This window comes from Lonchura striata, chromosome 2 (genome assembly GCF_050655825.1).
Source record: "Lonchura striata isolate lonStrDom1 chromosome 2, ASM5065582v1, whole genome shotgun sequence".
Lineage (NCBI taxonomy): Eukaryota > Metazoa > Chordata > Aves > Passeriformes > Estrildidae > Lonchura > Lonchura striata.
Window position 1 is genome coordinate 106,823,574 of NC_140704.1, and position 25,822 is coordinate 106,849,395.

At 37.4% G+C, this 25,822-nt stretch overlaps 1 long non-coding RNA gene across 3 annotated transcripts in view; it reads left to right on the top strand.

The window, feature by feature from the left end:
- The window catches only part of LOC110467856 (uncharacterized), a 96,412-nt gene that overhangs the window by 14,661 nt on the left and 55,929 nt on the right, over window positions 1–25,822 (top strand). For all 3 annotated transcript variants that reach the window (XR_014953396.1, XR_014953397.1, XR_014953398.1), the window contains 2 exons: window positions 16,173–16,262; window positions 17,444–17,595. This is a non-coding gene — a long non-coding RNA (uncharacterized LOC110467856). The remainder of the gene's footprint in view (window positions 1–16,172; window positions 16,263–17,443; window positions 17,596–25,822) is intronic.

Genomic DNA, 25,822 nt, shown 5'->3' on the forward strand with positions numbered 1-25,822 from the left:
CATAACATCTGACTTGACATACACCCCTTATCATGTATATTTAGGGAAAATAAATATGTCTGCAGGTGGGGGAGAATCAAATTTAACCAACAAAAATGTTGAGTTATTTCAGCTGCTGGAAAAATAATTAGTGGCTGTCCTTCTTTTTCTGCTACTGAGAGGAAATCCAATAAAAGAATGCTCATATGACATATAATATGCATTTAAGAAACTTGCATCCAAAGCACTTTTATGGACATTATGGCTATTAAGCCTATAGGTTTGCTCTTTCACTTTTTAAAAAAAACATGAAGAAAAGACAAGCAAAGGGGACACAGAATGTTAACTTGCCCTCAGAGCCAAGTCTAATTTTTGTATTTAAGCACAGCCTCTCAAGGGACTTCAAAGAAAGCTTTACAAAGTCATCTAGAGAAACAACTAAATTGAGTCAGAAAAAAGGGAATCCTCACACCTGCAGTTCCTGCTTTTATCAGTACTTAATCTCTAGACATTTTGTGGAGAAAGAACTGGAACCCAAATTCTCTGCAGGTTTAAAAGGTACCAACCACTTGTCTATCAAATGATCCTTTTATTTTTTTCTTTCTATTTTTACAAGCAATTTTACCACAGGGATTTAGAGATTTTTCTTTTATTCTATAAACCCTGGAAGTAGACATTTCAAAACAATTCATTAGTTTTCCTCAAAAAACAAATTCTTTTCCATAAATTGACTTTTTAAGTAAAAGCTGTTTTGGTGTTTGATTCTTTCCACTAGCTTCCTTATTTGTAATACCAGCATGGCTACATTTTAAAGATCATAAACACTTATTGTTCTACTTCAAGAAGGAGAATAGAAAATTATTCTTTTTACTTCAGTCAATAAGATAATGTTCAAAATGACTCACACATTTCAAATTCAAATTTCTAGGGGTTTATGTTTGTTTTGTAACAAGTAGAAAACAAGACCGTAATAGACCTAAAAATGTGAGTTCAGATGTGTTATTAAATCATATATTAATGTGAAAGAATATGGTGAAAATGTTATTCAGAACCAAGATGTAGGCTGTCCTGTCCTCCAAAATCTACAGCCAGCATTTAATCAAATTTCGAAACATTTACAGAAGCAAACATATTCAGTGATCTGTGTTACCATCAGCCTGTGGTAAGCAAACATGAAGAAGGAAATCATAGGCTGTTAAGAACCTGTGAGAGCTTGCTTGGAGGTTGATGTCACTAATATGTTTCTGAGGAGAACTAAGGCAACATCTGCATTTCCAGAAATGGTAAAATAATTTTAAAGCCGTTTGGGTTTCATTCTGCTATTAAAACCATGGTATGTCTTGAATGGAGTACAACACTGGAGAAATACTTTTTTTTATATAACTATTTTTATTGCAGAGGATGGAGTTACATCCTTCTTTGTTCTCCTCATAAAATCCTAGGATAATTGTAGCTGCTTCAGCCAGCTATTGGCTTAGCTGGCTTCTGCTCCAGCCATCATGGAAGGAGTGCAAGCAGGGATGCTGTCAGTCAAGAAGGCAGTGAAATGATGAGTTTGAGCCTCTGTGTCTATTAAGCAATAACAAGTAAATAATCTCCCTTTGAATGATTAAGACTGATTTAGCACTCACTATGGCACATTTTCTCAAAAATTGCAGCATTATTACAAGGAAGGAGAAAAACATAGGGCTATGTCTGCTATGAAGTTGCTCAGAACTTTAGAAGCTTTTCATTCCCAAATTCTGCAAATATTATTTGCAATATCAATAAAAAAAGACAAGCTCTGATATGCTTTTTCAGTAGAATACTATTTGTAGTTACATAAACATAACTGCTTCTGTTGAGTTATAAATGCCAGCTATCTGCTCAATAGGTGGATCATTTTGGCAGCTGAATGTGAGTTAAACTGGACTGCTTCATGTGTCTTTGCTGACTCAGTTCTGAAGCATGCCAAATTTCATTAACAAAAAATTAATCTGATTTTTTCATTCTTTTCACAAATATGAAAAATTCATTGTCTCTGTGTAGTGGCAGTCTGCTTTAAAAAATGGAAATGGTGAAGTTAAAAGTTATTTAGTCATGAGTGAAAAGTAAAAGTAAAAAAAAAAATTGCACACAGAAATTGCTTTGCAAAATTGATGTAACTCTACATATTTAAAATTGTACACAAATTTTACATAGTAAATCATTTAGCACATTGTTTCATTTGCTGCATCCAGCTTCTTACTCAGGTCTCTTCTTGTTCCCAGATAAGCTTTCAGGAATAATAAATACCCCCTTAAGGGAAAATGTTTTAAAGCAAATAACAACTGCCAAATAATTTATCACATATAACCACTGGTCTCCATCCTTAATTACTAGCATTTCATTCTAGTGCTTGTTTAAGAGAAGTTAAGCTTAATGTCTGTTCTCTGTTTTTTTTGTTTTTTTTTTTTTTTTTTTTTTTTTTTTTGTGGGGGAGAGTTCTTTTCATCATGTATTCAGAGTTTGAATCAGACTGTCTCTTTTTTGTGAACAAGAATATTTCAGTGTGACTTTGCCTATGGGACCCTGTGGCAGAGAGAATCCTATTTTGTTCTTGGCATGAGACATACAAAAGAAGTCCTTATTTGATTCAGGTTCAATAAACAATGGTGCTTATTGGTACTTATTTGCATGAGGTAAGCTCTATGCTTAACTTTTGGCTAGTTCAAGTTTTGCCTTCTGTTCAATATTTATTTCTTTAATTTATTTAGGGCAGCAATATTTGGATGGTGTTTTTCTGAGAACTGAAACAGAATTAATAGTCTGACTCCTTGTGGTTTCACTGAACTTTTTTCAAGGTCATAACAGTTTACTAAGACTTGCCTGTAAGATCCAAGTTATCAAGAATTCATTCCAATTTTAAAATGGCTTGGCTTTGGAGAAAAAAGGAGGAAAAACCCCATGCATTTTCATCTAGTTTATTTCACTGAGATACTGAATAACAAAAGATAATATTCTGCATTCATCAAACAGATACAATTCCTCTGATGTAATGGATTTGTGTAAGCAAATGTCTTCTAGGTTTTGGTGTGTATGAGGAAGGAAGTTTTAAAGGGATAATTTCAAATGGTGTTATAAATCAGTCTTGATTACACAAAAATAAAAGATGTGATCCTTTACTTGCAGTTTATTCTCTTAAAGTCACATCGTCTTCTGGAGCCATGGAGCAGAAGATGAACAGGAGTGATCCTGACCATTTATATTGCTGATGTGTTTAGCTCACTTTGTTAGCTCCTTAACCAATAGGTGATACCGAAAGCTGGGCTCTGAGCACTACACATGGCTTAAAGTGGATACGGCTCCCAGGACAGATTTAGACAGGATTTAGTCTGTAGCATGTAGGGAACATGCTGACTGTCATGTCATCTAGGTGGGAAATGGAAAGGACAACATCTCTGTTTCTGCCTAGGCTACTTGAGTCTTGCTGTGATGTGTGACACTACCAATTCAGAAAGACAGTGATTGACCTCAGCTACTGCACACCAGCACACGGCCACACAACAAGAACTCCATCACCGAGATGTCTGAAAAAGCTTGGGGCCTCTTGCCCTTGACTTGATCCCACTGATCCCTTGTTCACTGATCTAAATTTCTGATTTTGGAAATCATGAAATTAAACTTGTGTTCCCTTTGGGGTTGCAAAAGGGCTCCTGGCTACCTGTGAGCTGTTACACACATACTGGGCTTGCCTTAGGTGTGGGTATACACCTGATCAGGTGGTTTGTGCCTGCTTAGCAGTCTAAATGTGAGTACAAATTTTAACAAGGGCAGGGACTAAACTGACAAAACCCCATCATTTTCATCATTTAAGAGGACTAGAAAGAAAACTTCTTTTTAACACAGAGGTGGCAATATAGCCCTCATTTGAGTGCCTTGTACATGGAATAATAAGACACAAAACGTTGCCTAGTCTCTGTGGTGGAGCTGTAGAGGGGAAGGGTACTTCTTAATTTGTCCCCTGAAGCATCAAGATCTATAATCAGGTAGTGAAATGTTTTTCTGAATAAAAACTAGTGCATTTCATTCAAAGTATATAATAAGATAAAGCTATTTGAAAACTGGTTACACCATAATGAGCGTGCTTTATGTTCAAAGCAGAGGGAGCAGGGCTGCATTTTAATCAGCACTGAAGTTAGATTAGTGGATTTTTTTTCTCTGAATATAGATATTTCTAAAAATAAAAGAGTAGTTTGGGTTTTTTTTTAAGGAAAACCATCTTAGCAACTTTTAATACATATAAATATGGGAATAGGCAGTGGATGTGCCAAGTAATATATTAGAATTGAAGCAGTACTAAGTTTTAGTATCTACAGATATATTAATTAATTTTCATTTGTTTGTATCTCATACTATATCTGTCCTTAAATAGCTTGAGGATTTTTCTAAAATGATTGTTCCAAATTTCCTCATCTATTTTCACCAACAAATCTATAGCAAATATAGGATTATGCTGCTATAATGAGTGAAAAAAAAACAAACCAAAAACTGGCTGGGCTCAAATATATTTGAAATAAGTCCAGTGTCGTTTTTTCTTTATCACAATATCTTTATCACATACTGCAGATACTAATTTCAGAAAAGAAATCATTAAAATAAAAGTAAAAAATAAAAATATGTAAGAAATTAGATTAAAATAGCTAAAGAATTTCACAGAACTGCAAGAAAAAGATTGTGTTTTGCTTTGTTTTTCTAGACTGTAGGGGAGACATTATCCACAGAATCATAAGAAATAGAGCCAATATAACCTAGATTTATTCCTAAGAGAAGGCTATGTTAGGAAATTACAAGATAATCAAATCTCCACTATAAACAAATAGGAACATTCTAGGAACAGTTTTGTAAAGAACCAAGGGGCAATATTGACAGCATAAGTTTTTACTGGGGAAATGAGTGCAAATCTCTGGAGGACTAGAAGAATTCAATGCTAACTGCTGTGAACAGTGAAGGTTTTCCTTAGAGAAAAACACCACTGAGAAATTATGATTAGCTGTTTCCTAATGTAAGTTTGAAAAAATTAATGCAGAAAACAAAAGAAGGTAATGTGGTAGTAGAAGGTTTCTTGAATGACTTATTGTCCAATTTTAAAACACTGACAGAAATTAGTAGAAAATTCATATTCAGTATTGCTTACCTCTGTTGTTTATTGCTTACTTTTATAGCTACTTCCTCTACTTACATAAGCAGAGCAATTTATACCCTTCTGGCATTTATAGATTTAAGTTCTCTCATTCCCAATTATTCATTCTTTAGAGACTGAAAATCAGCAGGCATTGTGGGCAGTCTCAGAATAGTATCAGGCACAATTGCATGAAGTGTGATTTGAAGTAGGACCCAGGCCTTGGAGTGTGAACAGAGCTTGTTTGTGTCCTTTCTGAAAAAAAAAAAAAAATTTATATATATATTTAAACCATACAGACAGCTAACAAGCCCTACAGATAGTAAATAAGCCCTGCAGATTACTAATAAATCCTACAGGTAGCTAACAGGCATCACAAGATTTGCCCATTGATTGCAGAAGGAGTCGGCATCTGGCAGTTCTGGCTGTTTGCTATGCAGCTCGAAGTGCACATTGCTCTCTGGAACTCCCATGCCCACAAAAGCTGGAGGAAAAATTCTGCTCAGATTCCTGCTTCTGATGGTGGAGGTCGTTCCCACCAGAATCTGCAGCAGAGGACAGAGTGTTTCTAGTTGATGGCCCTGCTATTAATTGATCCAAGTGCTAGCTTGCTGACCTTCAGGCATACAGTCATCTTGTCCACGAAGCCTGACTTTTACCCTGCACTAACTGTGGGATTCCTGGAGGCAAGGTTTTGAGGAAAATTCCTGTGAGTTGATGTTTATTGACGTCTGTTGTGAAATATCACACAAACTGTACTTGATAGACACATTTTTATAGATCTTGAATTAAAGTGAAATACCACACTTAAAAATGAAGTGTTTTGATTGTTGTTCTATCCTGGTAAGAAGAGGATTAAATGCATTAAATGTATTTTTTGGGTTGTAGATCCAATTTGCATCCAGAATCCTGCCGTATTAACTAGTATTCAACTTTGTGTGCAGACAGTTCATGGGAGCTGTGTGGAACAAGTCTGTATGGAGCTGTGCAGAGCCATCTTAAAAAAAAAAAAGTGAAAAACATTTTCTAATGTAATACCAGTGATACTTAAACAAATTAAATGTTTGCAATGCAGTGCGTAAACCTTATGTGTATGATACACCGTCACCACATTTTAAAAGATGAGTGACTATTCAAGAGAAGGCAAATTTCTACCAACCAAAAAAAAAGTTATAGAGTCATTGAACAGTAGGAGTTGGAAGGAACCTTTAAAGGTTATCTAGTCCAGCTCACTTGCCATGGAGGGGAGCATCTTCATCTACATCAGGTTGATCAGAACCCCATCCAACTTGACCTTGAATGTTTCCAGGGATGGGACATCTGCCATCTCTCTGGGTAACCTATTCCTGTGTTTTACCACCCTCACTGTTAAATCAGGCTGAGTGGTGACTATCCCAAGGAAAAAAATCCATGTATTTGATTTTTGAATGTAGATAATTTTATTACTTCTCTACTCAAATCAATCAAAGCAAAATAAGTCAATTATTAAATTTGCAGCATGGTCAATTGATCAGTACACTTTTAGTACACTACATTTAATAACCACACAGCTTTCAAAGCATGCTAAAATTTCCTGATTTCGGTACATCAGCACTAGTAAAACACTATCATATCATAGGAGGCTTTTCTACATTTCTTTATTCCAAATTTATAGAAACTGTCTCAAGTCTTCATCTGTCTAAAAATATCTACAATCAACTTTAATTTTATTTGTTGGATATGTGCTAAACTTTTCATATCAGTTTAATAATCTTAATTTTCCTACTAATCAGCACTGCATACTTTAAAGAGGCATTCCTACCATCTACTTTGTGCAGTACAGAGCATGTTGAGTAGTGCAGTCAAGCCTTCCTGTATTAGAGATACCACCAGACAGTGATTCAGGTCACCTGCAGCTAAAAATATACAGTGTGAATCTCTTACTGGAGGTCTTAGAAATAATCTGACTTAAGTTGTGAATTAGTTTTCTTCCAAAGGGCCTTTTCTATCACCAGCATTCAGTTCACAGTTCAGAAAGGAATTGCCTTTACACCCTCAAGCACAAGTAATAGCACTGAAAAGTGACAGAACACATATGGATGGCTAAAGCAATTCCTCTTGGCTATTGCAGCTGATCTTGTGTACATGTATGCTTGGAAATACTTGCTTTTCTATTGAACATGAATCCTTTGTCTCAATCATATTAGTAAATCAAATGCCCTTTGAATGATGTGAATATTACTTCAAATGCCTCATTTTTTTAAAGGTATAATTTTAAATATTAAATTTCTTTTCATCTCACTGTTGTGTTTCTGGTTTGGCCATGCCTGCAAGATCCTCCTGGAACAGATAATATGTAATTTCATATGCTCTATAAATTGATTATGAGATCAGAACACAACCTAAAGCCATTGGCAAAAATCTAATGAACCTTCATGAGAGGCCATCAGTTTCTAAATATTATGTAAGCTGGTATTAAAAGTCATTGATCTCAGTAGAGATGCCTCTGGGTCCCTGCTTTTGTGAAAATGCTCAGGCCTTTGTAATCTCAGCCATTTGCTTCCCACCTCCCTGATGTTTCTTAGCTATTTTATTTTGTTTTACTTTATTAACTGTCCTGTATTTGAAAGATCATGACACAATAATCCATCATGTCTAAAGTTAACTACAGGTTTGTGAAAATCCAAATATGTTAAATCTGCTGGCTCTGTCTATACCAACAGTTATTTCATTAAATACTATGATTTGTCTGAGATGATTTACCTTTCACAAATCCATGATGACTCATGCTTATTAAATTGTTCTCTTCCAAACTGAGTGAATATTTAAGATAGGCAAAAATAGCATCTTAAAAGTTCTGCTGCCATTGGATCAGGCTTTGACATACTTAAACTGACTGCTAAGTATCTTCCTTCACTAAATTCCAGTGGGGATTTCTTTTTCAAAGTAAGTTATTATTAAGCCTGTATAAAGGTGGCAGAATCTTTCTCATTGATGCTTTTCTTAAGATTTACTATGGTGTTAATCACTACAATTTCTGAAACTGATCCATTTATGATCTAAGTTACTTTTCTTTTTTCTCAGCCAGTGAGGCATTTTTAAGTGCTTATTCATGATATTTGAAGGCTCTAGCTATCTAAGACATATTATTTTCTGTTCACAAAAACAAGGCATTGGATACTTTTCTGCCTATCTATGGAGGAGAGAGAAAAAACTTTAAAGCCCTGGGAAGACTAACTGTAAGAAACTGATTAAACACTTTGAAGAGTATTTATTTTACCATCTCTCTTGATGAGTTCAAAATGTACCTGTTTTTAAAACTACATTTATTTTACAATAACTATCCTAAACTCTCCTTTAAAAAAAAAAAAAAACAAAACCCTGCTGATTCTTAGTTGATTTTTAAAAAATAACTATTTTACTTGCCACATGTTTCATATGCTGTCCAAGTTAGGCAAAGGTTAGCAATGTATGTGAAATCAGTGCAAGACTTTTATCACTGTTGTTGTTAAGTCCTTTTTATAACTTACTCTGCTGAGTAAGTTAAGAACTTTTATTTAGTGCAATGAAGACTTGAAATGAAACTTGAGATAATTTTAGTAAGGAAGTAATATAAAAGGGGGTCTTTATTTGAAAGCCTTCAGAGGCAGTTAGGGAAAGAGGTCCACCAAAGCCCACCCCCCCCCCCCCCACCAGGGGTGAGTACAGAGTTACAAATATATATATGAAGAATACAGAGAACATAGAAAAAAAGGCAAAACCCAAAAGGCATCAGTTTTATGTAAGCTGTACAAGAACAAGGGGGCAGAGCTGGAGTGGAAAGTGAGACAGCATCAGTTAGTCTCCGAGACAATGAAAATTAATATCTTATGAATGAAAGAAGTTATGTTGGAAGAATGAATCCGAGAACAAAGAGTACAAAAATAAAGAGCAGGAAGGTGAGGTGACCACAGTACAAATGAAATCTTAATGATTTGAATTAATTTTTGTTTGTTCCAACATGCTGTTCTAATGATGAAGTTGCCAAAAATCTGGAATTGTTTCCAAAAGCCTGGGAAGCATCTCTAATTTGTGCACTGAAACATAAAAGAGCCAGTCCCTGGCACATGTAGAGACCAGAGACTTCCACTTGCAATGAGTTGCTCATATTTATGAATATATCTTCTGAAAAACAATATTCGCTCCATTAATTTCCATGTCAACACCACTCAGTAGTTCATTGAATTTAACTAGGAAAGCCAACAGCAACTCCTGCCTCCTGTTTCCTCCTTCCCCAACATTCTCAGGTCATTTTTTCTTGTGCAACTGATTACTATAGGTATTTCAGTTTCAAGGGGCAATGCTATATTAAAGCCATTCTGCTTATAGAACATTTTCTTTCTTATTGAAAATGTCTTAGGTAAAATACACCATGACAACAAATGTTTTCAAGAAACAAATTCCCCAGAACAAATGAAATGAGCATTTATTGTTATGGTGGTACTATCAGAGTTTCCATAATAACGCCATTGAAGGTCATGTAAACTTTCATATTTCTCATTTCATGTTTCATCTAGTTCTACACCTATGTGTGTGTAAATTTGATATATTTTATAAGTAGAGGCCTGGGAAGATTCATGTCATGTGATTGCTTTCATGGAGTTATCCAGTACCACCTTCAACAAAGGTGGCATCGTTAACTAAGAGATCCCACAGAGCCTAATTTTTAGGAAAGCTCCTTTTCTTAGAAATAGAAATCCAGTTTGCATCCTGATTTCATAAATTCTTAAGTTTCTTCCTCTTAGGCAAGTTCAATCCTTTAGTTTAAGAATCTCTCTTTTCTCTTTGGTATCTATCCTTACAATAAAAGCACAGACAGCAACAAGGTGTGCCTGCCACAGCTTCTGTGCTTTCTTCGTAAGAAAAGATCTCCTTTCATGGTGTGATTTCATTTTTTTTCTGTGTTCCTTGTTCCTCTTAATCCTTTGGTCTCTTAGATTTCACACTGGTGCCTCTATATTCCTCCCCCGCTTCAGCTCATCCTCCACCTCTTCACCCTTCTGCCTCACCACCACTTTCAAAAGCTACCTGCACATCCACTTTCTTCCTCACCTGCCATTGCAATATTAGGCTTCGAGCAGCAGCTGGCAGCCTTTTCCTCAGCTTAATTAAAGGTCACAGGAAATATCTGTATTTGGAACCTCAGTCCTCTAGCTGCACTTGGAAAAGTGAGAGAAATTTTTGATACGATTCAGTGCATTAATAGTGCTGGTGCTGACTCTCAAAGTGGCTGCCAAGATCCATACAAAACAACACCCCACAGAAATAATATTTTTTCACTATTTAGAGGTAAAATGCATGGAACAAGAAAAAAAAACCAAACCTATTGCATGTGCTTTGCTATGTGAAACTAGGTCTTAAAGAATAACAAGTAATTGTCATTTTGTTTTCATGAACTAAACTTAGTTTTGCACCAGTGGCTCACAAAACCTATGCCAAGTAAGATGTCCTCAGAATTAAGGAGGAAGGAAAGAAGTCTCTGGTTTGGGAGGAGAACACGTCTATTCTCTCTCAAAAACATCTGAGAAACAAAAGATTCACCCTCTTCTGTTTAAAATCACTTTCCAGCTGGATCAGTTCTAAGTGTCACACATTCCAAATGTGTTTCATATATTTGGACAGTAGTGCTTTAATGTCATGAATCCTTCTGAATCATCTCTTCCAGCAGTACATCCAGAATTATCTTCCCCAGCAGGCTGAGAGCAGCCCAGTCTGGGTTTTGGTTGCCCTAGCACACACACATGTACATGCTGCACTGGTGAGAACTGTACAGCAACAGGAAATTCTGCAGGCAACATGAATGGCATAGGAAAATCCTGTCCAGCATTGGGTATCACAAACAGCAAATTAAGAGATGCTTACAGATATAATATCTGTGAACCAAAGAGGGGAAATTGTAGTAATCACACATTGTGTTTGAATAGTACTTTGTATTGTGAGAAAGCTTAGCATAATGTGGTATATAACTACATTGCAGCAGGCCTGTCATTTGGAAAGTGGGAGGGAAAGAGTTTATCCTCTCCTCCAATCCATCCCTCATTTGAGTTTCTCTTTGTAAAGTCATTTCAATAGCAAGCAAAATCTCACAGTGCAGTGAGCATGAATATAATCAGCTTTCAATGCCCCCACTTCCACTGGATTTTAAATAGCAGATTCCCCTGAGCACAGCAGAGTTTGATCAGAGTGCTTTTCTGAAATGGGGCTTCTGTTGTTGATGTTCAAAGAAAAACCTAGTTCTTCAGGTGTATACATCACCTACGTGACTGAGACATTCCGCTGGACTTGTCAGTCCTTGCAAGGAGGGGGGTCTTCCACAGGGGTGGGAAAACTCAGGACAGTGCTGTGTACCCTTGAGGGACTGATGAGCTGTATGCAAGAGGGAGCTGCACAGAGTGATGTTCACTGAAGTACAAGCAGCTGTTGCCACCCAGCAGTCCTGGCACGGAACTGGAGATGACAATTCAGGAAGTCTGCCTCCACAGATGCAAAGTTTCACATACTTTAATCTTTTCATGCAGATTTTATAAAATAAGAAGTATTAAAAGAAAAAGGCAACAATTGGAAACTCCAGAAATAGTTTATATAAAAAAACCTCCTATTTTGTGTTACATGAGCAAAGTTTGTGCTGGATTTCAGTTGCCAAAGAGCATATGAGCTGCCTGTGAAATGTCCAACATTCTCATCTGGAAAAACTTTTAGATTTTATTCCTTTATTTGGCTTGAAACAGAGCTTTTTTTGCTTTTGTTAAATCTTTAACTGAGGTCTGGACCACAGAAAAAGTAAAAGGCAACATGCTGGCTAGAGGACATAATTTTATATTTTAGAAGAAGGATTTGGAGTGAAAACAGATGAAAGCTGTGGGGGCCCTGGTCAGATGGCAGTCAAAAAATCTCCAGGAGCCAGAAGGAACAGAGTCCAACATATTTGAATCCTGGGTCAGAAGAAATCAATGATCAGCTGAAACTGGGGATGATGCAAGGAAAAATAAAGAAACCAACATTCCTTGAGGTATTGCTTCAGCACTTTGTACAGTGAATAAAGGAAAAATACCATCAAGAGGAGATTCTCAGAATCCTGGCATCAAGAATTTCTGTGTGTTTGCATTAACCACTTTCACTCTGGTGCTATTTCTAAACAGAACAGAAGCTGCAGAGGAACAGAAAGCAAAAGATGATCCAGAACAAACAGGAAGACATGGAAAACCTGGAGAGAGAAGACTAAAGGGTTTTCTGGAAATCTAGTCCATGCTCAGCACCAAATGGGAGGAGGGGACTGACGTCCACTGGATGAAGTAATCAGTCAGGAAGAATTCAATATGAAGAGGACCATATGAAGGATCTGTTAGTAGAGGTCATCGTTTTTGTGAAAGCTAATGAGTCAATTAACAAACAGCAACTCCAAACGTGCTGCCTCTCAAGCATCCCAAGACCTTCCTTAGAAAAGTCACAGAGGTCACAATTTGCAAAGCAACCTTTTTAGCTTCACTACACAATCTTAAAGAGGTACAGTCATTGCAGGAAAACAGTCTCTTGACTTATAATGGTACCAAAACATGGTTTTACCATGTTAATTATAGTGCTGTTACAGGTGTTCATATTACTATTGTTTCTAGCTCTGCCACTTCAGTCAAATCCTGTTTTCTTTGTCATCCAGGAATGGTCAGTGGAAGTAGGATATCCTCCTCAAGCCCTGGGGCACAGACTTGCTTTCTTCACTAAATATTGTTTCCAGCAGAAGTTTGTATAATCATGAAAAACAGAACTGAGCCCTTAAATGGCTTCTGTGGTCTTAAAAACACCATGCAATGGATATGACCCAAGGAAATTATCAGTGACTTTAGCTTTTACTGCAGTATTGAATGCTCATGCTAAGCTACTGGGAAAAAAACAACCCAGCCAACAACAAGAATATAGGTGGACTTTCTGTCACTAAACTATAACCACATACAAAATTAACTTTGGAGTGTTATAAACAAGCCAGCTGAGCTTATCTAGGGACTGAGGTGGTGGCGAGAGTAACTCTATTCTTCAGCTGTTTCTGTTCTCTTTGTTCTGCAAAACTTGATTGCCAGGAAAGGGAACACACTAGAGGTTTAATTTTATCAGCTAGTTTTTACCATTAAACAAAATTATTTAAAATTACACAAAATGTCTAGCCTTCCCTCCCATTCTTCAGGTTCCTATTGACACTTAATACATCAAATTATTGATTTATTTTATAAATGTGGAATCTTCAGGTATGATATAAAAATCTTATATAAATGTACCAGGGTGATGAGGAGCAGGGAGTGAGAAGGCTGAAGGAAGTTAGGTCTGAACATTCATTGTTCTACAAATTCATCACTATTTTGAAAAATTTTAAAGCTGTTTTCCACATGTGCTATTGTTTAAAGCCTCTGTGTGTCACACCGGATGATATCTTGCTCTGCTGCACTGGGCACTTGAAAGGAAATGGAGTCATTCAGCCAGTCACTTCTTTTCCAGTTGCTGTTGTTCTGTCAAGGTTAAAATTTTCTTTCCTTAAGGATCCCAGCTGTAAACAAGCAGCCCCTAACACAAATAGTCTCAAAAAAAACTTGTAGTTTATCATTCAACAGCAATTAAACACCTGTTAGTCTTTTAGATTGGTGCCATAATGCACACTTCAGTTTAACATCACTTAGCATTGAATTTAAAGGACATTTCTTTCATTAAAAAGCTTTCTCACTACAGGAGAAAAAACACAAATGAAGTCTCTCTAGAGACATTTTGCTTTTTATTAGTACTCAGAACTGCTTTACACTCCCACTCCTCCTCCCATACAAATTCCCCCCAACAAATGCTCCCAAACCTTCTTTACATGGCTCTGCTTATCTGGATTTTCTCCCTAAAGAGGAACTAAGTAATCTTTATTTGTAGAAACAGTATTTGCTAGCAGAAATAAATTTCAAAATGCATATTCACAAATATGTAATCATTGGCTAAAAATTTTGGAAGTACAAAAACCAATATTGACTACAGCTTGCTTAACAATACATTTTTTTAGTCTGTGCTGACCCATGACAACAGAAGAGCTTAACATATTTATAACACTCATACATTTTTTAATTAAAAATAAAAGATTTTGTATTCTGGTGCATCTGTATTTAATAGTTACAAAATGGTGAATGAAAGTTACTTTTATTTTTCCTCCAGTAGCATTTCCTTGGAAAATGGAAACTGCTTTGTGAACCTAAAACTAATACAGAGAATTTCTCCCTCCCTTCTTCTCTTCCCTCATAGATAGAATCCTCTCAGCAAAAGCTCATTCAGTAGTACTACAGTCTAAAGATCATTGATTGTTAAACAGTGTAACATTATTTTTCCATGATATTTTTGCATTGAACAATGCAAAGACACAAATTGTTATTGCTAGCAATATTGCAACATCTCACATTGTTTCCAGTTGCTCATAAATTCTGTATAGCATCATATCCTTTTCCTATGGCTTTACATTAGCACTGTAAAAGCCTGGAATACAGATTACTATTCTGGACTTACATTTATTCTTTTTCCTGAATATTTCCTAAATATTATTTTTCCTGAATCGCTTCTTCCATTAACTGAAGTTCATGTCAGATGAGCAGTGGCCCAACCTATCTTGAGTTGCCCTGGTACAAAGGGTGCATTCCCCTTTTGCCACACTTATGCCATGCTCTTCTCATAAACAAGAATTTTAAGCTGACCTGGGTTGTCAGAGAACACTGAAGAAAAGATCAGGAGCCAAAGACAGTATTTTAGGTAATTCTAACTGTTAACCATTTCAGTGCTGATGAACAATAGGCAGCAGCCATTAATATAATGTGAACATCTGCCTGATGGCTGAGAGCTTTATCTCACAGCTTGGGAACTCAGATGGATGATGCTTCTCCTCCATCCCAGTCCAGGTTAAATATTGACTGGCCTGAGCTTAAAGCTGTTTGTTATGTGCATGCCAAAGTCATTCTTAATGCGACAGCTCACAGAGCCCAAAATGCGCTAAGCACTTTACAGATTTGTAGGGCAATCCAGGCTCCAGTCCCAAAAAGCTGATATGTCAGTGTCGATTTTAGACACAGGGGCCATTCCTCCCTGTTCCTCCTACCCACTCATTCCTCTTTCTCTGGGCTGTGTTACTTATCTAGTCACTTGGAAAATCAGAACTAGTATATAGTTTTAGGAAACAAAAATTTGCCTCAGCATCTGAGTTCTGAAAACAACCAAAACCTTTGCAAAATAAATGGGGATTAATAGCAGATTGTGGGTTCAGCTCCCTCTGGTCTCATGGTGAGTGGAAAACCCATTCAGCCATTTCAAATACTAAACAGACACCTGGAATCATCTCTGCCTGGATATAGCAATGGGTAAATGTTCCCACACATTGTAGCAAAGGGGTTGGGGGAATGGCTGCTTTCATCACTTATAAATCCATCATTAAAATTACCTATTTTTAAAGAAGAAATATTGCAATAATAAAAATGGTATTTTTTTAAAGCAGCTTGATAAAGACTAGTTCCAGGTTGTCTGTGAGACACTGGCAGAACCATAGCATTTTCAGAAAACAGGTTTCTGCTTCTCAGATGTTCTGCTTCTTTTAGTCCATTCAATGGAAATGACAGTTCAGGGTGAACCAGCAAAAAGTTATTTAGTCTAGATCAAAGGTTAAATTTTCAGCTCCCCTCTCTAATAATAAATAAAGTTTTGAAAACATGTTTTGGAAATGATATTTTGTGAAATGAATTTCAAGGTGGCCTTTTAGGGTAGTCAGAATTACAAGAGCCAATGTGACACACATTTTGTAGGAGAGGAAAAGAAAGAGCTCGTGTATAGGGATTTAAGTAAGCCTATAAAAACTGCTCATGTTGAGTTGCATTTTTTCTCCAGCTGAATTCCTTCTCAGTTGCAGTTTACCAGTTAGGTTCTCAAATTAAATCTACAGTTTTCTGTGCAAGGGAAGGGAAAAAATAATAAATCAAAACTAATGAGATATTCTTTATACTACTGACGTCTTTATTTTTTCTTCCTGCGTCACTGCTAGATTTGAAAGGCAAAAGCAAGGAGTGAAACTGAATGTGAAAAATGAAAACTGCCCACCTGGTGAAGAGAAGGGAAGGAGGAAATCAGAAGGGTGAGTTAGCAATTCCTTAAGCACATGCAATGTCTGTAATTTTCAAACTTGCCAATTGCACTAAGACACAGAGAGGAAGGGATCTGATAGGGAGAGTGTTTGCTCTTTCACAGACAGACTTGTGAGAGCAGTACATCAGCATTTTGCCAAGGCTGTGTGTAGCACATGCATAGCTCAACACAGGCACAGAATTGCAGCCACAGGAGGGAGGAAGATTCTCACCTGCTTCCCTCCCCTGCTCTCTCTGCCTTCCCTGCAGCGAGAATATTGACACAGCCCTCCCTTTCTCCAAGCTCAAAATCCAGTGAGTTAAAACACTTTGCCTGTCCTTCTCCAGATGTATCCACAAAAACCTGTGTTAATACCTTTCTCCAGATTTTAAAATCATATTATCCTTTTCCTTTTTTTTGCTCTGTGATTCTTTTGTCTCTCTCCTTTCCTAGCTGCTCCCTTAGCCCCAAGAATAACAGAGTGTCTAGACTGAGCAAACATTGAAACAGACAATGTACAGTTTGCTTTCAAATACACAAAAAACCAAACCAGGAGAGAAGAGATAAAAACTGGTGGGTTTCTTTTTCCCCCTCTCTAATCCTAGGTGTTATTGTGACAATGTAGGTAAAATATTTTCTGATGAAGGTGTTATTTTTGAATTTATAATATCTGTAAGTTCAGACAGTGGTTGAAAAGTTGTCACTCATCGGCTTCTGTGTCCAGGAGCAGTGGCACATTAGGCAGAATGAAGAGTGCAAGGGTGCTGCTCCAAGCTGTGCTCATCCATATCATTACACAATGATTAAGATCACCCGTAACCTTCTTGCAGTTCAGCAGGAAGCTATATCTAGAATTTGACTGTCACCAGACTGTATTGAATTTAGTGGGCCTTTTTGTTTCATTTACGTTACTGCTCGATTTTTCTTGTCTGGCAACTTCTGATTGTTATCCAGAGAGCCATTCTAATGTCTAAGAAATTAATTGATGCTATAATCTTCCTAGCATTTGTCTTCAGCTGCTATATTTAAATGATTATTTGTCTGAAGGCTGTTCTTCACATACAGAAATTTGGACAAAATTAACAGTGAAACCAGAACATTTTTTCACAAGTAAACCTTTGTAGTGAACAGAGAGACACTGAATATGATGTATAGCATTCTACATGGTTACCAAATTTGTCTTTAATACAGGCATATAAATCTAAAAGTCTCGGCATTACTTCAGAGATGCTGCATACTCAGTTCTGCACTTTGTGGGGGCTACAGAACACCAATTCTCTACAAACTACCAACTTGCAGGAAGATAACTAAGTATACTCAATCCATCTTTTCTATAAGATCAGGTATGTAAATATATTTGCTCATGACCAGAAAGCTTCTGTTATCCTGTTTTAGGATATTTGATTGCTGTTTCTGTCCATCTATCTCAACAATTAGCTCTCATTCTATAAGGGTCATAATTTCTTTTGCCTGAGATGCATGTCTGTGGATGCAGTAGAGAATTGGTATACACAAGACATAAGTAGTGAAACATCAACCTGTATTTTTGATGAGGCAGTGCAGAAGATGTGGATTGGGGTCTAAATCCAAGAACAAAGAGATTTTGTAAGTAGCTTGGGTGAAAGAAAACTCTTTTCCTTGCCCTTTCAGTTATTTTCTTTCAGCAAGGGATTGCTGTCTGGAGCCATCAAAAATTCCTCTCTTATATGGCAGATTAGAACTAGAACTTCTATTGCCAAATTGACTCATCTGGCTTCCCCAAATCAGAACATGTATTTGTAGCCACTCTTACTTTATACTTGGTGCCTATAACCTGTAACTGTGTTGTTAAGACCATATGTCTTGTCTTGGTATGTTGCAGACTTTCCAGGAGACTCAGGCAGTCAGTGCAAAAATACATTCTGACCTAGGACCCTCCCTGGCTTTCACTTTCAGGAGGATACCTGGCCAAGGTTTAAAAAGTGACCATTCCTCATAATAATTCATTATAAGTTGTGGGCAGCAGCATATATTCTTCTGGTAGCCATTACAAGTATAAAATACTGTACTTTGCAGCATAGAGAGAAAGCACAGTGTAGCAAGTAGTGAGAAGAGCTGACCCTTCCATCAAAGAAAACCTGATTATCAGTGAATTTTCATTTGTCTGTGTAACACTCAAGACACCAATTAACTACCTGTCTTTCTCCTATTAGCAATATCTACAGTGTGCTATGTAGGAAAAGAGTCTTAGTCAAAATTAACAAGGCACAAAGCACTGGTTGAATAGCAATTAGCAGACAGTGTCATTGCCATATCTTCCTAATAAGATGAAACAATAGAGAAGGAAATGTATTCAGCATCTAATGGATGGTGTAGATCAAATAACATCTCAGAGATTTCTGAAGCAGCATAAACAGAATGGCTCCCTGTTGTGAAAAGTCATCTTGGATCAATGGTAGAACTGGAATAATCGCTGGCATGTAACTGATGTGGGGAAGGGAAAAATACAGCATACTGAATTTTGTGTTATCAAATGAATGGCTTCATTTGAGCCTGCAAGAGTGTTTCACCAACTCTGTACTGGACAGGAGACAGACACTAATGGGGCTGGTTTGTTTTTGCAGACAGATATCTGCAGTTCCACCCTTTCTCCCTCTTGTTGCCCAACCTCAGCCCAAGATCAACATGATTCAAAAGCAGGTTTCATTTATCTGACATGCACATGTGCTCCTTTAGGGGATAGAGGCTTAAATAAATGGTCTGGGTTTTGAGGTCATCTCTGTAACAGGATTAAAAATATTAACTGGCTCATAAATTTGTTTTACCAGGGTAGCATTGCCTGACTGAGCCTGTATCATTTTTATTGCTAGCTACAGTTATGTTTATTGACAGACAAGGATTATAAAATGATGACACAAAGCAGTAGTTATTCTGAGATCCAGCAGGAACAATAAATTCTCTGCCTCCAGTTCTGGAAATGTTTCAAGGCCTTTTTCTTCATGAATAGTTACTCTATAAAGCCACAGTATTTTCCTGTCTAGCATTACTCATTTTCTTCACCTGTGTTGCTCTAATCAGTAGAACAGAAATGCAGAAGAGAGTGGTATAATGCTACAAAATTTACAAAGCCCTAAATACACAGAGCTGAAATTATATTTTTTCTGTAAATCTTAGTTGCCAACATCAACAGCAGAGTTTCTTCTGCCTAGGGATATTTCAGTACACAAAAACAAAAGGAGCAAAAAGGCAAACAAGAAAACATGGTAAACATTACGAACTTCAGTTAGAGAGAAAGAAATAAAGAACATCTAAGCTTTTAAATACACAACAAAATAACACAAAATCAATATACATCAGAAGTCTGTTGAAGCCCAAGTTTTCAAATGTTAGTTATGTGCTTTAATGACACTAAGAAATTGGAGGACATTTACTGCCCAGTGCAAAAAATGATTCGAGGTGGCCTACTTCACTTTCAGTCTATTTCAGATGTAAAATTTTTCAAGCCTCTATTGTTTATCTTATCTTCCTGTTGCCCTTTGAGTGTTTGTTTACATCCTTAACATAGTCTGAACCCTGAAACTTTACTCAAAATGAGGTATCACTTATCTCAATAGTGAGATTGATACTGAGACACAGAAGGGTTGAGACTGCAAAGGACCTCTGAAGGTCATCTTGGCAACCTCTTTGCTCAAGCAAGGTCATCTTGAGCCACCTAGAGCTTCTCACCCTTCACAAATGAAAATTAATTTGTCCAGGAAAAAGAGATATCTTTTTTTTGACATAGTAGTGTCACGCTGTTGCCACTGTCCTTGTCCTCCTAACTCCTTCTCTGCCTTATACTGCTTCCTGAGTGTTTTCTCCCCAGTTTCACATACACAAAGCACTTCTATTGCAATTTCATGTGCCTCTATCAAATTTCCATCAGCTGCTTTTGGAACAATTTCCTATTTTATGGAACTCCTTCCAAATTTGAAAGCATCCTCATGATTTCATCGTCCAGATCATTGATCAGCAAAGGATTGAATAAAAATGGACTCAGAAATACACAATTTTAAATGTCCTCCCAGTTTGACAAAAAAAACAGTGATAGTTTCTCTTTGATTTTGTTTTCTCAAGCAGCTGTGAGCCTTCTCTGTGGTGATTTAATCATATACCATAATTTGCTTATGAGAATGCTCTGTAGGAGACTCAAGAGCCTTACTGAAGCCAAGATAGATCACATCTACTGCTTCCCCCTTATTCACTTATCCTGTCAAAGAAAGAAATTAGATTGGTTTGATACAATTTGTCCTTGACAAATTCACATTCACTAGACTATTATTACCCTCGAGGTGTTTATAAATTGATTGATTGATCCTCCACCACACAGCTTCAGTTCAAGGAAAATCACTTCAGCAGCATCTACTCTCATGTGTAGCTAATTGGGCTCAGTTCTGTGATTTCAAATCTACTTCTGTAGGTTTGGTGCTGTGTTTCCAAAAAGGAATCCTAACTATCTTGACCATGTGTTCTCTTCAGTCCCAAAGCTAACCAGGTTAAATGAGCTTTACCTGCCATACTCAAGGGCACCAGAGCTGTGCTCATAAAAATATCATGCCCCCTCTAAATGAGCTCTCTTTACTACAGTATCAAATATAAAATCACTGCCTGTTGATGGGGTTCATGCTACTGTGGTGCATGAGTAAGAATATTTTGTCATTTATGAAGTGCAGAACCCAGTAAATGGTATTATTTGTAAACAATATTTGCAATTTATGTAAATGAAGCTGCATAGAATCTTCTTAATCTCCTTTTTTTTTTCCCAGGAAGGGAGCAGAATTTCAGTTTTCTAAGCTATTTGACCCTGAGGCTTACATTTGGAATTCCATGCTGATAGACACTACATAATTATTATTTTAATTGGAAAAGCCATAAAATATTCTACTGTGTCTCTTAATTCAAATGTTATAGCTGCCACATAGGGCTTAGTCCTAGAGTAGTTTCAGCATAGACATACACTGAGCACAGTTGGCTTTTTGCTCAGAACAAAATAAATATTTTAGTACGACATCCTCACAATGCAGAATTTCAGTTGAAAGGCTGTTTGAATCCAAATTGACCACAAGTATGCTCCGCTTTTAAACACTGGAAATTTGACTTTTACACTTATGACTAAAAAAGAATTTATTAACTTAGTTAATGTGCACAGAGACCTAATTTTCTAGTTCTTGCTTCAGCAAAACTCCTGCAGCTAAGCAAGGGTAGTTTCAGTTCAGTGTGAGATGATCCCAGTGGGTTCAGTGTGAGATGATCTCAGTGTGCTCAGTGTGAGGTGAGCTTCAGACATAGTTTTGTCCTCATTCTTGTTTGATCTTGGTCCCCTGTAAGGTTCTGCCATTGCAAAACTTATGCACAGAAATTTAGTGGGATCACACTCACTAAGATTTTAGAATTCCAGTACCTGTTTCCTATTTGAGAATCAGAAGAAAATATTACTTTCCTACATCACTTTTTGAAGAACTGAGACACACTTTTAAGGGCCAGAGAAGTACCAATATAATAGACTGTTTGCTTCAAAGATAATGCAAAACACTGAATAGGTCATTATGGAATAATTTAATTTGAAGAAACATTACCACAGAGCAAAATGAATAGATTAATTTTGCTATTTGTTTTCTTTCTCTCTTTGGAAACATATAAAAGATACCATTTGTAGAACGATAACATTTTTTTATTCCGTCATCTACCAGTGCAAATATATCCATTTTCTTCATTTTGTAAGCAGTTAAATTGAACTGACTGTTTATATACACCTGTGAAAAAAATACATCTACCTTAAGATTTACCTGCCCCCTCTTCCATCCATCACTAAGGGCATGTTTGTGTTTGGCACAGGGGTACAGCAGGATGCCTGAGGTTGGTTTCATCCCAGCTTATATGTCCACATATTGTTATACAGAGCCCTGCTGATAACATAAGGTGGAAGAAAAACAGTTCTAGAACACAGCACTGTATCTGCACCACTAAATCTTCCCCTCTCATCAGGTGGTCTGGGGCTGAGGCTGTGATGGAGCTGGGCAGCTTTCTATGCTTCTTTTCCATGCAAACCTCACCCAAGAACAGTTGCATCACTGTTTTCATGTTCCTGCTATTTAAAAATGCATTTCAGCTTAATTACCTATTAATTTGAATATGAGAGTTGGATTGAATCTTAGTTCTCTGCCATAGTTTTATCTTAAAAACAGCAACAAAATGACTTTTCTTTGTGGCTCTGTAAGTACAGCTAGCTAAGAAAATTGTTCCCAGGGCTGTGTATGCCCCTTCTGACACTGCCAAGGTTACTTGTGAATAAGAATCATGTTTGTTTCTGCTACATCAGAAAACAATTAGTCTTCATTGTTTGCCAACCAGGAGTAATCAAAAGCAGTAGGGAAATAAAATGTATTTTCTGGTACATATGAAGATATACAAAAACAAAAGCAAAAATGCAAACTATAACAGGGGAAAACTCCTAGCCTGCCTCTTGCAGGAAAATAAAGATCTAGGTATTTTACAAACAGATTTTTTTTTTTGTCTTTTTAGTGAAGACATTTGATGGGGAAAACTCCAGATGCATGGTAGAGTGAGACAGAATAGTTTTTCTGCTGTGGAAACAGTTAAGGTCAGAGTGCACATACAAGAGCTGCTTTATTTGCTTAGGTTTGATTTGAAAAGGTGGTTTTAGCAATACCAATGGGGAAATTTAGCTCCTTTTTACTGGTATGGAGAAGAAGAGTATGGCTATGAGTAACCAGGAATTCACATTTAAGGTACTGACACACTGTTCACCACTGTAATTACAGGATAGACAATTATCTAGGTTTGAACAGAGAGTGGATATTGAAAGAGTTGAACTGCTGGCTATATTAAACTGAGATCTAGAAGCAGTAAAGGATTTATAAGTAAAAATATTAGGTACAGATCTGCCCAAAACCAAAAACACCTAGTTCACTGAGCAGAAACTAAAGTCCAGCTGGTCCAGAGAATCCTGAGCAGGTACCTGATTTTTAGCTAGTTAGCAAGAAAAAAAAAAATCTTCAGGCTGTATGCCAAACCATCCAAGGGAACAGAGGCCTCTCAATGTCGTTGGGACCCAGAGCCTGACAGCTCAGGTGAGGAGCTGAGTTTTCTTCCTGAGAAATCACAGGATGTTCCTGCCTTTTCTGCAATAGTATCTGCCCAAGAATTGGGCTCAGGGGCTTGCCAAGCCTGGGGGAAGAGGAAAGGGAGAGAAGAGGGGGAGCAGGGAAGGTAGAGAGCAGCCTTTAAAAGAAAGCAAGAACACTGTGTATTTCTATGGGGCACAGTCCAGTCCCAGAGATGTACTCATCTTTTAGAGGAATTAGACTATCTTCTGATTGGTATTTGGATCTCAGTATAAAATGAGTAAGAACTGTGCCAAACGTCCTGGCCAAAAAAGCCAAGCAAGTTTAGATACTGCTGGCCAGCTGCTAAGCAGGTTTTTTAAAAACATTATAGTTCAAGATTTATTTACATGAACACTGCAAATGCAGTTCTGGAGAAATTTTTTGGGTTCAGTAACCCATGCTTTACATTGTATTGGCAGATTACAAGGCCCTACAGCAGCCCACTCCAGTCTCCTGTGCTGTAATCCAGATGAGGTTTCTTGTCCTGCATGCAGTACGTGTTTGCCACAGGGACCCTGTGTCCCTTTAACTCTGTCATAACTTCCTTTAACAGAGAATGTTCAGCTATAGACAGGCTTTCCAATAAACTAAACTAAAATTAAAACTTTTTTAAAACTCACAAATTTGGAAAGGTAAATCTATCAATTTTAATATATAAACTCACCATAGCAGAATATAATTTGTAAAAAGAACCCAAACACGCTGACAGTCAAATCAAAATAATTCAGTTTGTAAATAGCAGGAGGACAACAGACTGCCTTTCTTAGACTCAAATTCTAGACTAGCATTATACACATTGTTAAAACTTCTTTCTATGTGTAAGCTTTTCTACAGAATTTATCCTGGAGTATCTAAACCTTGTGCAGCTGCTCCCTCACTGTTCTGTGATTATGTGAGAAGCCAGCTGAAGGCTCGTTTTTAGGCTTCTCCTTTTTTGTGGGGTATTGCTTTACTGCAGTTATTTAACGAAATGCTGCGTGTGACAAAAAGAGTTGTTTCAGAAATAACCTTGTAAAAGTATTTAAAGCCACAAGACTGCCATTCATCTGCTCACCAGTGGTTGTAATCTCCATCCATGTTGCTCCCATGGGTGCCAGGATGGTGCAGAGTTCCATGGGTACAACAAGGGGTTTGAAATGGGGACAAAGGCATAGAAAATAGGAGAGAACACACTGGTAGTTGGAGTGGGTAGCTCAGGTGAGTGCAGAGAGGGGCTAGGAGAAGAGAAGGGCAGCACACAGCTGTGCAGAAGCAGCCCCTTTGCAATATGGCAGGGATGCAGTGGTCCTCAGCTGAGGCACCCTGGGCTGTGACACTGTGACATGGTGACAGTGCGTTATCCTACGTTAACAAATACCCAACACGCCAACCACAGCTCTGGTAGGTCTGTCCAGCAGGCTTGGGCAGGAGCAAGAGTCTCCCTGCATCCAAGGGAGCTAACACAGAAGCTTTAGAAATAAGTAGATCTGCAGATTAAACCAGTGTAAGGTCCTTGTTCTGCTGCCAAAGCACATCTTGACCAGGAAGCCTTGTGCTGTTTACCTTACATACTGCATGGCAAAATTTCCTCTAGGTTACCACTTAAGGAGGTGAAAAAAATATTTTTTAAGGAAATATTGCCTTCAAAGAAAGCAAAGCATAACAATTCAACAGGCTGGGAATGCTTAGGGACAGTCTGTTATGACAGATGGCTGCTTAACAAGAATGGTCTCTTGACCAGGTTTCTCTGTCTGCATTCCAGGTGCCTGCACGTAAGGAAGCAGATTACATGTGCTGTTTCAAATGTGTATCGATTTGCCAGTGGGGAGAGAGAAAACTCCATCTTTGATAAAGAATTTGATTTGATGATCATTTACAGACCACACCACATGAAGTCTTGACACTGTTTCTTCTCCCTAATTACTTTGTGAGCCATCTGGTGCACCTGCTGTTGCAGGGAGGCAGGAATAACAGTTTTAGACTCTCCCTCCCTTTTCTTTTCCTTTTTATCACACTGAGATAGATCTTTTAGGTGAACATCCACCTGACATGGCCAGACAGTGCAGATGTAGACGCAGGTGCAAACTCGGTCAACCATGCCTCCAGATGGCTCTTACTTATTAAGGCAGCCAAAGTAATAACCACAGACAAAGGGCCTCCAAGAAAAAAAAAAAAAAAACAAAAAAACCAAAAAAAAACCAACAAAAAAACCCACCAAAAACCAAAGAAAAACACCCAGAAACAACAAGACCATCCTGCGGGAAAACACTAGGTTCAGAGATGGAGTTTGTGAGGATCCCAAAGATGCAATCAGCTTTAAATCTATGGTGGAAACAGAACTTGTCAAGTCCCCTTGAAGTTTGGATGAAATGGCAGACTGATAATTGAGCAATCATGAAAATGGTAAAAATGCAATAGAATCTCCTGAAGGCTGATTACAAAAGCA